Source organism: Zophobas morio, unplaced genomic scaffold, assembly GCF_036711695.1.
Source record: "Zophobas morio isolate AGI-343-1 ecotype UQ-CSIRO unplaced genomic scaffold, CSIRO_AGI_Zmor_V1 ptg000130l, whole genome shotgun sequence".
Classification (NCBI taxonomy): Eukaryota; Metazoa; Arthropoda; class Insecta; order Coleoptera; family Tenebrionidae; genus Zophobas; species Zophobas morio.
The window spans coordinates 89,830-102,374 of NW_026972235.1; the positions used below are offsets into that span (position 1 = coordinate 89,830).

At 25.2% G+C, this 12,545-nt stretch overlaps 2 long non-coding RNA genes across 3 annotated transcripts; both read right to left on the bottom strand.

Moving 5' to 3' along the window:
• Positions 1–484: 484 nt before the first annotated feature.
• On the bottom strand, positions 485–5,649 carry LOC135145132 (uncharacterized). Its single transcript, XR_010283338.1, has 9 exons — positions 5,575–5,649; positions 5,421–5,507; positions 4,444–4,588; positions 1,515–1,643; positions 1,414–1,457; positions 1,270–1,361; positions 875–965; positions 640–807; positions 485–566 (listed from the first exon to the last, which is right to left on the bottom strand). It is a non-coding gene; the product is annotated as an uncharacterized LOC135145132 (long non-coding RNA).
• Positions 5,650–11,015: 5,366 nt separating this feature from the next.
• LOC135145124 (uncharacterized) lies at positions 11,016–11,898 on the bottom strand. 2 transcript variants are annotated; one of them, XR_010283334.1, is made up of 4 exons: positions 11,863–11,898; positions 11,484–11,543; positions 11,165–11,307; positions 11,016–11,107 (listed from the first exon to the last, which is right to left on the bottom strand). It is a non-coding gene; the product is annotated as an uncharacterized LOC135145124 (long non-coding RNA). The 2 variants fall into 2 exon arrangements; XR_010283333.1 differs by having other exon boundaries at positions 11,016–11,113.
• Positions 11,899–12,545: the final 647 nt, after the last annotated feature.

Below are 12,545 nucleotides of genomic sequence, written 5' to 3' on the forward strand. Positions count from 1 at the left end.
TTTTTTATAAAGCAAATAAAAAATAAAACAAAATTTATTTTTCTTTATAATTTTTGTTATAAAGCAAATAAAAAACTTTTACAATTGAAAACATTTTTTTGTAAAAAATTTACTATAAAGCAACTAAAAAAGTAATACAATTTAAGAACTATTTTTCTTAGAATTATAAAGAAATATTAAAAGCAACTTACAGAGTATTTCTATTAAAAATTTAATAGAATTTTTATTAATATAATTTTTAATAGCAAAAAATAAAGTAAACCAAAAAAATCTTCTCTTAGTTAATTATCTGACTTTTTATTTAATAGCCGAAAATAAAGTATTACAGAAAACGTTATTAAGTCACTTTGTCGGTTCAGCTTGCATTTTTTATAGTGCTTAAAAAAGTATGAAAAGATTTATAATCTCTGCGCCATCTTTTTAGCATTCTGATCAAATATAATAAAAACTTATTTCATGTTTCCTAAAAAACGACTACTTTTCTGCGCTGTGAATGATAGAAAAAAAGTAACTTTCTTCTTTCGGAATAATTAACTGCATAAGCATATTTTACAAGTTCGCCGATGCTTTTTTATATACATAAAAAGAACCATTAAATAAAAAACACGTGGCACCCTCCGTGAAGCTTTTTTTAAGTACCTTTTTTTCTTGGTTAGCGAGGAAACAACAACTGCAAGGGAGTAATTTCAGCGCTGTTATTAAAAATATTAATCCTTTCATCCCATTCGTCCCTGAGCAAATGCCATACTTGCTCTTTACCAATAGGATTAGTGGCTAGTGCTCGCCTACAACAAACATCCAATCTAACTATAGCAAAAAAATTGGCCAATAGTATAAGGCGGATTTTTCCGTAAAAGTTCAGCATTGGCCTGACCTCGTCAGCTTTAAATTTTCGATAAGCCTTTAGCGCTTCTTTAATAATCGCTGCGTCTTTCGCATTCGATTAAGCAACCAACGCCAGTATACTATATTTAGTTTTTATTATTCATTCGTATTTAAACTTAAAATTTATACTATACTTTATTTTTAATATATTTCTTATCTGTAAACTTTATTATATATACTCTTTTATCAGTTATTTTACTATTTCTTATTTTTATTATTTATCTGAATGTAAACTTTTTTATATAAACTTCTTTATTTAAGTAATTTTTATATTAATATATATAATATATATAAACTTTATTATAAAATTGTAATTATCTACGTTTTATACAAAACAATACAAATTCTTTTAAGTTAATTAACTCATAAGGCTAAAACTCGTACTTGGCAAGTTCGCGTAAAGCGCCACAACAGCGAGCGAAGCCGATTGGAGAAATATGTGCTGCGAGAAGCTGTTATTTAGGTAAGTTTTAAACCTGCTTGAGCCAAAATTACTACAATAACATAAAAGGCACCAAATTAAAAAACCCTTCTTTAGCTATTAGGATAGTTTTTAGCATCGCCTTGAAGCCCTTTAAAAATATTTAAAAAGTGATGCACGTTAAAAAAATTAAGATTAGAAAAGTTACCAAGAAGTTTATAGAATTGGCTTTGAAGTTCAACGTTAGTATAATTTATTTGCGTTGAATATTTTTTTAGTTTAGGCAATATGTACTGAAGAAGGCTATTTAAATACGCCAGCCAGTCTTCGTGTTCCTCTTGAGCGTAAATCAGATTAACTTCTTTAAGAAAACCCATAATTCTAAACAAAATACCCAACTATGCAAATTTATAAAAATGTTCATTAAATAATTGTAAAGTTAGAGTCTTATAATAATTAAAAGCTTAAAGAGTAATAGTTCACAATAGTTCGTTCTTAAACTGTAAAGATAAAAAAATTTACAAGTAAAATTATGTTGAATTTGAGATACATGACTTTTGTAATAATTATTATAAAAATTAATAAAAGATTATGGGTTTTACAATAATTAATAGCTAAAAACAAAGCTAAACACCACTTTATACATAAATTAAGTGTTTTTCAGTAAAATAATATGTATAATATATAAAGTTATAAAAAAATTAACAATAAAATTGTTTGTTTAAAAAAATTTTATTTAAGAATAATTAGATTTACGGACAAACATAAATTACACAAGCGCAAAATTATAAAAAAGTGGGAAAAATTTAGGCTAAATGTTTACATTATAAACATTTAACTTTAATTGAATTTATTCTAAAAATTCGGCAATAAAATTTACTAATACGAAATATAAATAATATATCCATCTTAAAAATGTTAAAAGAAAAAAAAATCATAATAAAAATAATTAAAGAATTTTGAAAAAAGATTCACGATAAAATTTTTAACTTCATTTTCTGGCTTGTAGTTAAATAAAAGGCTTAAAACTTTGCTTACTGGAAGATGGCCAGACTTTTAATTGGTAAAAAACATTTATTGTTAATACTATAACTCATCACAAATTTCAACATTTAGATTAATTGGTATAAAGATATTTTCTTGAAGTGGAATCCTTTTTTATCAGGTAAATTTATTTTTATTTATTATTATTTACTTAACGTAGAACTTATTTTTATTATTAGTAATGTTACTGTTTAATTTTTACTCTATTAAGAGTATAAATAATTAAATTTGAGGTAGAACTATTTTTTAAATTAAAAAAATATTTATTTACTATTATTGTAAAAAATAATTAATATTAAAATCAACTTGATTATAATTATCAGGCATCATAGTAAATTCTTCTCTTCATAGTATTTATAAAACATTATTAATATTGTTTAATAAATTTTATAAAGTAAAATAGTAAACGAGTTAAATAGGAATCTCCTATTTTAATTCATAAATATTCCAAAATAGTTTATTAACTAAATAATATCCAAATTATTTGTAATTATAGAATCAACACTTACTAACTCAAAATATTTTACATCAAGAGAAGAAATTTCTACTAAATAAATATTAGAATTCTTAGTTATAAGAATAATTAATACTCTATAGATATAAATCTTTACTCGATCAAAAAAATACGCGATTATTCTATTTTTAGGTTTCTTTATTATAAGTATGAACCAAAACGCACTATATTTTTTAATTAATTAAATTTAAATATTTTAAGTACTAAAACTAAAGTTCGACGTTTAATTTATAATATAAAACTAACTTTCACTCAACAAACAAATTATTTACTTATTAAAAAAATAAATCTACTCGTTTTTACTTAATTTCATTATATTTTATTATAGATATTATAATACTATAATTTAACTTATATATGTTTCTTTATAATACATATAAAACCAACATTTACTAAATAAACATTATTTAAAAGTAATACTGACGTTAATATCAATAAAAAAATTTTATTATAACTATAAACAATTTATACTCAATAATTACAAACTACTCAGTAAAGAGAACGATCTATAAATATTCATTAGAAATACTGGGATTAAACAATTAATAATTCTTTATAAATATAAAACAATTTTATACCCAATAATTATAATTCTTTACTCTATGAGGAGAAACAATTTATACTATTAAACCAGTTTTTTATCAATAAATATAAACCTATATTCATTGAAAAGGAACAATTAATAATTATTTATTCGTAATACTGAAATTAAGCTCTTAAACGGATCTTTATAATAATTATAAACAATTTATATTCAATAATTATAAATCTACTTAATGAAGAGAAACTATTTTCAGTTATTTATAATAATGATATTAAATTTATTAACAATACTCAAAATTGTAATACGAAGTTATACCAATATATATGTTTCCACGATTAAGAGGAAAAATTGATAACCATAAAACTAATTTATATAATTTTTTCTAAGTAATATTATATAAAAAACATTAATAACAATTCTTTATTGTAACTATAAACCATTTATTTCCAATTAATACGAATCTTTACTAGACGAAGTGAAAGAAATTTTAAATAAAATAAATTATACTCCATCTTTTACTCATTAAAGAGAAACCACCTACAACTACTTATTAGTATACTGATATAAAATCCGTTAACAAGTTTTTATAACTTGTTAACTAATTTACATTCAGTAATAAATCTAGATGAAAATAATGCCTTGTAATTATAAGCAATACTGAAATTGAAATCATTAACAAATCTTTATATTAAAACTAACTTATACTCAATAATTATAAGTCTTTACTTAATGAAAAGGGTTATACCATAATTCTTTATAAGCAATACTGAAATTTAAATCACTAAAAAATCTTTATAACTTATAAAACTATTGTATAAGAAATAATAACTCTCCACTCGATGAAAAGAATTACTTATAATTATTTAAGTAATACTGAAAATGTAATCATTAGCAAATCTTTATAACTAAAAATTAAATAATACTCTATAATTATAAATTTTTACTTGGTGAACAGAATTATTTCACAATTATTTATGATACTGAAATTAAATACATTAACGATTTTCATTGAAACATTTAAATCTTTGAAAATACCTGCGACAGTGCAAGAGTCTTTAATAAGATTTCTCTATCCAAAAAGGACAACTGTTACGATTTCACTGCAATCTTTAAAGCTGAAAATAATTCATCTGAATATTGAACGCGGTAGAAACCAGTCTCCTCCAGATTTACTTTCAGCCTTTATTTTTTTTTTAAAAAAAAATTAAATTGCTATTGCTTTATAAAACTTACAACTTTTTTTTTTTTTATAAATATAAATAACTTAATTAAATAATTTACTTGCTTTTGTTTTATAAATTTTATAATATTTTCCTTTTTTTAAAAAAATTTATTTATTCATTTTATAAAATTTAATTGCTTTCGCTTTTTAAATTTAAAAAAATTAAAAGAAATAATTAAATTTACTAAAAGTTTTGTTTGGTTTTCCTTTATAACTCTCTTTAAATATTAATTTTTTAAAAAAAAAATTAAATTATTTAAAAGATTTGTTAGTTTTTGCTTAATAAATCTTTAAAAAATTTTTGTAAAGATTGAATTTAATTATAAAATTAATTTGCTTTTGAGTTATAAATTCTAAATAGTCAATATTCTCTTTAAAAAATTTACTTTCTTTTGCTTATTAATAGTAAAAACAGCTTTTATTAAAAAAATTAATTTATAGATTAAATTGCTTTTGCTTTATAAATTTTGAAAAAACAATTTTTCTTTTGTTTTTGCTTGATGAAATTTAACACTATTTTTTAAAAATAATTAAAATAATTACAGAATTGGTCAGCTTTTGAGTTATAAATTCTAAAAAATAAATTTTTTAAAAAATTTTTGTTTACATTAGAGAATTTTTCTTGTTTTTGCCTTATTAATTTTACAACATTTTTTATTTGTGAAAATTAATTTATTTAGTTTTTCTTTTTCTTTTTAAAAATTCAATTTTTTTATTAAATTAAGGTGCTATAGCTTTATAAATTTTAAAAACCAAGCGCTTTCTGCAAGCGAAGATGGAAGCGTAATACTTTGTTGATCGGCAGAAAATATTGTTTTGAAAGTAGAATTCTTGGTCTCTCTACGTATCGTAAAAAAATATGCCAGCGAGTATAATCCTAAAAAGAAAAAAATCATTTCAAATTTTAATTACTTGACTTAAAATATTTATTAATATAATTAAACCTTTTCACTGGAATCTAAAAATCGTTGTCGTCGTACAGTTATTATGTTTGTTGATATTTTTTAAACGAATAATAGTGGATATTCTTGAAAAATTAGAATTTCAAATTGAGTGAAAGTAATTTTTTAAACCTGATTTCGGTAAACCAATTAGATGTCAATTCTGTATAATTAGCGCTGTTCTGCTTGAAATTTTCTTTTAAACAAATTAAGAGAAAATAATTTTAAATGTAGTTAACTCTCTTCTGAAAATATTCTCCATAATCTCTGGAATTCCCAACTCCGTATTGAAATTCTTTAAAAAACTTCTGTTTAGTTTTAAAATAATTTTTTTAACTGTAAAGCAAAAGAATTATAAAAGCACTAAATCTGATTCTTTTCCTCAATTTAAATAAAAATAAAGTATTTAAGAAAAGAAGAGTTATTAGAAAGTTACACACTCGTAAACAAAGTTGAAATTTTTCAGGACTAATTTGATCAGCAAGCATTCTTAAGATGGAGGCGGTTTTACCATATCTTATATGGTTATAAAAATTTTTAGGATCGACTCTAGAAATTATTATTGGTTGCGAATCATTTTCCTTATCTTCTTCAAAAGCTTCTTCTATAAAACTTTAAAAGATACTAGGAAAAAAATAGAATAAAAGATGAAATCATTTTTTTTCCCATCTTTCTCCCATTAATTCCCAATGCTTCCAATTTTTATTAAGTTCCCCCAAAGCTAAAAATGTCTTATAAGTAGCAAAGCCTTCTTTAACCACAATTTCTTGAACATAAAAGTGTGCATAGTTAAAAATAATAATAAAAAGTGCCGACACAGAGTTAATTATTTTGTTTTCTTTACATTCCAATCGGGAATGGTGACCAGATTCCCAAACCATTGATGGACAATTTCATGCAAAATAATTTCTGCCAATTCTTGTTTTTTTTTTAATTTAAAATATTTTCGCTCTTTTCCTAAACAGATTTCTTTTTAAAGCTTACGTAGGATAGCTTCCTGTAAGCCATACAAGATGATAAAAAGTGCCGATGCCGATGAGGTCCCAATCCTCACTTTCGCTTAATTCAAATTCATTCCAGAAAACAAAATCTAACTGCAATTTATTATTTACTATACAATTTTTGTGGAAGCGAAGTTTACTTTAAGTAAATTACTTTTTCTAAGGGATAGCCTATTTTAAAACAATTTGTATAATAATCAAGAACCTTGTTAGCCCACTCCAGCGTAAAGTTACCGAAACTTTTGGTAAGTAAACATCATTTATAATGATTAGGTTACGAGTTTTTGTGATACTTTTTAATAAAGATCTACAAGAAGCACATACAGGAATAACTACTCCATTGTAGGAAATAGACCGCACATTTTAATAATCCAAAAACAGAGGAGAAAAGGTAGGTCGACATGAGCTTTTGAGAAGGTTATTTACGAGGTTATTTACAACTTAAATAAAAAAAGTGATTATTTTTTTAACAGGTGTTGACTGGAAAGAGATTAGGTGTCTATTACTATGTATAATCTTCTGGGCTTCAGTAGTATTAGCAAGAGCAGAAAAGTTTTTCGGAATATTTAAATGCAATTTGAATTGTGCTTTGAGTGATGGCTTGTCAAAGCAAGGAAACACTCTCCGTGCATTCTGAGGTTCAAAATGTGTTCCTGCAGTAAAAATTCATTTAAACGTAATATACATAAAATATATGACAAACTTACCATATAAATATCAAATTTTGTTATTATTTACATACGTCGACTTTATAAAGCCACTGATAATAACATGATTATTGTACCTGATGGATATAGCTTTCTTTGTTGTAGTTTATACATAAAAAATATGGTTATATTGTATACAAGAATAAGTTATATTAATTGTATATGTCCTCAGAATTAATAATTCATCGAAATGAACTCTGAGTATTTCTTTATCCTATTAAAAAAAGTTTAAACTCTAACTTATATATAATAGGTATACCGTTACAATTAGTTCTATATTGCTCGATCTCAGTTTCATATGATAATTTTCAATAGTACAATTGAAAACTTGAAGATTTATTGCATGAAAGACGATCACTTACTTTCTTTGGTAGTGGATAACTTAATAGAAACATTTCCGAAGATATTTTTTTTTAAGAAAGGTCGAATGGATAGAGTATAAGAAACTGGTAGCACTATAAAATTTGAGATAAATAAGTTTATAAGTATGGCTTAAACATACAAAAAGTAATTTTAAGCTACTGTTACCTTCTTCTAGTTCTATACAGTTAACAAAACTATAAGTTGAAGACTTATAGTTATGGAAAAGGTGGCCCTCAATTATAGACCAAATAAATATTGGTAAAATTACGTAAGAAGCAATTCCCATTATTATATGGAACATGAAACAAATCTAGTAGTTTTAACCAGGCAAAAATGATATATATAACATTTAAGTAATTACTTTAAATTCCTTAGTACACTTAATTACACATTCTATTTGCAGTAACAAAAGTTAGTCGTTAACCAAATACCTTAATTTTTTCTAGCTTATATAAAAATATGACGGTCTACTTGTTCACTTAATGTTAACACGTTTAAAGTAATATTTTTTAAAGTAAGCTACGATTAACATTAAAAATTGATTAAAGTAATTACTCACTACAAATAAGACCAACTTTTATTTTAATAAAGTATACAAAATTTAATAGGGAACCTGTGCTATGCTTTTACTTTGTTTAAGTAATTTAGTAATAGTTGTGTTACTATAAAGTGCTGTAGTTGGTTATTCATATTTTTAACTCATAACATAAAGGACTAATGTTGATTAAATACTTTTATTTAGTATTTAATTTTGTAATAAAAAGAGAGTCTTTGCTAAGTTAGGTGAGGAACTGCAACATTTAGTCTATAATGTTGAAAAAAAGTTTTCGAGGTGAATTTATTTACTTTGCTTACTAACTACTTTTCAATAAATTAAGTAATGTATGGTAAATTTCCAATACCTGCTTGTTAAATGAGGCGGCCGAAATTTCTTCACAGTTAAAAGATTTTAAATTAGGTAACGTTTTTAAAAAAATTGTTAAAATAAAATTTAAAGATTATGAGATTGTAATTAATTAGATAGAATAATTGCTGCTAGTAAATTTTTGTTGCATTATATTATCTCTAAGTAATTTAACAAAAACACTCGGTATTAGAACAAAGTTAATGATTAAATAGCAATATATAAATATAATAATTGCTTAGAAATTATTATATAGTAAATATTATTATAAAATAAACTAAGCCAATAATAAATAACAGCCCAACAGTGTAAACTTCATTAACATTACATATATAGACTCAGATTATATAGGAAGTTCAGATTAAAATAAACATGTAAACAAGAATTATTTTTTATTTTTAGAATATATAGCGCACTTAAATCAAGAGTGAAATTGCATAATAAAAAAATACAAAATTTAATGAGAAAAAAATAATGAAAAATAGTAGAGAAGCAAAACATAAATTGAAAAACTATATAGTAATTATCGCTAAAATAAACCAAAATAACATACAAGTCAAAAAATATCTGATAATTTAATATAAACTCTAATCAAAAAAATATATAAAGGAAAGAACTCACGTAAATTTTAACAAGCAGATCACTACAAAAGATTAAAAGAGTCCTTACATAGTTAATTATATTTAAATTATTTAAAAAATAATTTTAAAAAAATAACTTTGAAACATATTTAAGCTATGTAGAATTAAAAAAATTGAAGGTGCAATATATGTTAAAAATTTTCGCAGGTTTAGCAAAATTAATAGAAGTGGACGTGATGAACTTATTAAATCCCTTTTTGTTTTGTCCTAAAGCTTATCTGTAAATTATGTATACAAGACAAAAAAACTGATTATATACAAAATAAGTTATATGTATATGTAAATACAAATGTTTTACATTATTAAATTAATTAATTGGTTCTGACTTTCTTTAGTTTGTTTCTATCATTTTTTTTGTCTGTATTTGTTTCTAAAACAATTACAAAATTAGAGAATTATATGCACATAACAATTATTATATTTAAAAAAGATTTATTAAATTGTTGTAAAAATAAAAATATTGCTTCTATTTAAGTGTGAATATTATTATACGTAATTTTAACAATTATTATAGCTTGTGATTATAATATATTGTACTCATTATAGAAAAGTTTGAAGAAGAGTAAGATACTCTAACAGGTTGGTGTAATTGGTCAAAAATTGACGACTGTAAATATTATTTCCTTATAAATCCAATGTTTAAAATTTAACTATATTATCGAAAAACCATTAGGCATTGCTAATTTTTCTTGTGAAAATCCTAAATTATGCTGATAATCATAACAAGCATTATTAAAATTGATTATCCTAAAAAATTTAATAATCTTTCTTGATCGAAGCCTCCATTTAGTAAATTTTTTACGTCTCCAATAGTATACAAAATTTTCGCTTCGTTGTTAACGATTTAACAACTTATATGTTTAAACCTGTCTATCTAAAATAGTTATTAAATATGTAATTAAATATGATAGTTAATTGATAAATTTTACCTATTGTAGGATGCTATTCTCTGAAGTACTGGGTTTATTTTAATAAAAGTCATTGAGCTTAAACTTTATGCTATTATTTGATTAAAAAACAATTATTATCACACAAGCTTTTGCCCTTTCCTCTTAATATGATAACCAGATTATAACCAGAATTATATAAGGTTTCAGGAAGTTTTTTGGAAATTTATTTACACCCATTCCAATTGCTATTGTTTAGTTTTATAATTTAGCTTAATAAGTTTTTTTCTGTTAATTTTATTGTAGCGAGCGTCTTTTACTAGGTTTTTGACTTAAGGAAAATGTTTTCTTTACCTGTAATTTCGCTTTCCTTTAATATTATTTCGTAATTACAGAGATCAAAACCAAATAATCTCCTCCATCTTATAATAAAAGATTTTTTTTAACTCTTCTTTGCTTGATGGGAGAAAACTTTCTTTAACGGGCAGCGATCAGTGCCCTTAAGGCTTATTTGTTTACTTTTTTTTTCTTCATTCTTCGACTAATTCCCTTAACAGATAGTAAAAATAATAATAGCAGACACACATAGTTTATTTCTTTTTCTTTTCAGTTTATAAATTCCTGATAAAGTATTAGGTAAAGGGAAACCTTCACGCTGGAGTGTGGTTACTCTAAGGGCTGCTATTTTTTGCCTGGGTATCATCGTTTTAAGGCATAAAAGTAGAAACTTTTATAATAAAAGAAAAGTTAATTATAGTTAATATTATGGTCATGCCTTGCAGAAAGTGGCCTCTCTAAATATCTCTTTTCCTCTGGAACCCGGAAGATTAGTTCCTACAATAGCAACGGAAACTAACATCTTTTATTTTTTTTTTAAACTTTTTTGTAAATTAATATTTAAATTCTTTATTCTCTCTACAAGGAAAAATAAAAGTAGAGTGTTATTTTTTCCTCCAGCTTCACTTCTCTCTAAATTCTTGAAATATGTAATAAAAAAAACTTAAGAAAGGTGTTCGTATGGCATTCACCCCACCTAATTCTGGCCCGTTTAAACTATAGCGAGAGAGAATGGGCTGTAAGAAGTTTATACCTTCTTTATTATATGCTTCGCCTTAGTACCGGAGTTTTTTGTATTCCCGGAGGGCATCCCTTCAGTGCTCTTACCTTATAGTAAGTCATCTCGGCAACCAAAGGAATAAGGCCAAAGTAGGTCAAAGGCAGCAAATACCAAAGCTAAAATTTAAAAAGAAAAGAAACGTCAAGTTCCAATTAATAAATAGCCTAAGCGTTTTTCGCTTTGTTAAGAAAAGCTTTGCACAAGAACTAAAAAAAATGAAGCATGAAATTAAAAACAAAGGAAAAAGTGTAGAGAACAAGCTTTTCTTTAATTTTTTCACGAACTCACTTACATCTACTGCTTATTACCAGGAAAGTGCCTCCTTTCCGTAGAAGCTGATCTCTCCTGAGTTCTAAAAAAACGATAATAAAGGAATTAATTGAAAACGCTACCTTAAAAGCCATTCATTACCAACCGCCGCGTTGCTTATCTTATATTAACTAACGAGCAAAGTTGACTAGAATTAAAAAATATACTGGGTATACTAGACAACTATTCTACATCAAGTACTTAATATTTTTTAAATGACAAGAATTTCTACATAAACAGAGGAAATCTCTACTAAATGACTTGAATAATTCTCAGTAAGTTTACTACAACGCAATAGCAGGGCCAACTCAAGCCTGGTATGTAGGAAAACTAAGATGTTTCTGCATGTCGGTGAATACTACCTCTCAGTGCAAGCGACCAAGGCAAAAGCAAGCAGCGGAACCTGTAAAACCAGAGCGAGGTTGCTCAGTAAACCGAAGGCGAAGCGGCAGAAAAACACGTGGCTGTGTACTAATGTTAACTGAATTTTTACCATTTTTAAGGCATTCACTATAGGGTTACTAATTCACTAACTGCAACCTAACTTTACGTTGGTCATAACCTACACTATGGGTAGTTTACTTCTTTAGCGTATTCATCTTTAACCTCTAGAGGTGGTACTGGCTTCAGTACTTGGACAAGTGCTATTCCTTGGGTTGCACGAAATTTTGTTATCCAACATATCTAGCTTAGCTATATGTCTGCGGTATTCAAGTCCTTTATATTACTAGAATAAAGCTATATAGCTATAGAAACTGACTTCTGTGGCTACACTTCATTTAAAAACCAGTTGACACTGCTTACGCGTTGAATTCTAGCTGTACCTACTAATGCTAGCTATTCTAAAATCTAATTAGACGAATCTATGGCAATGATTCGATAATAGCACTCTCATCCCTTTCCCTCTTTTAACTCTAATAATTGGTGCTCTCGGAGTTAAATAGGAATGGCTACAGTTGATATAGATCTCTTTAGGTTTCTCGTCCAAGCCTTAAAAATTTTGAATTGTTACGATAGGACGGTAATTGTTCTCAGGTTCTTCTAT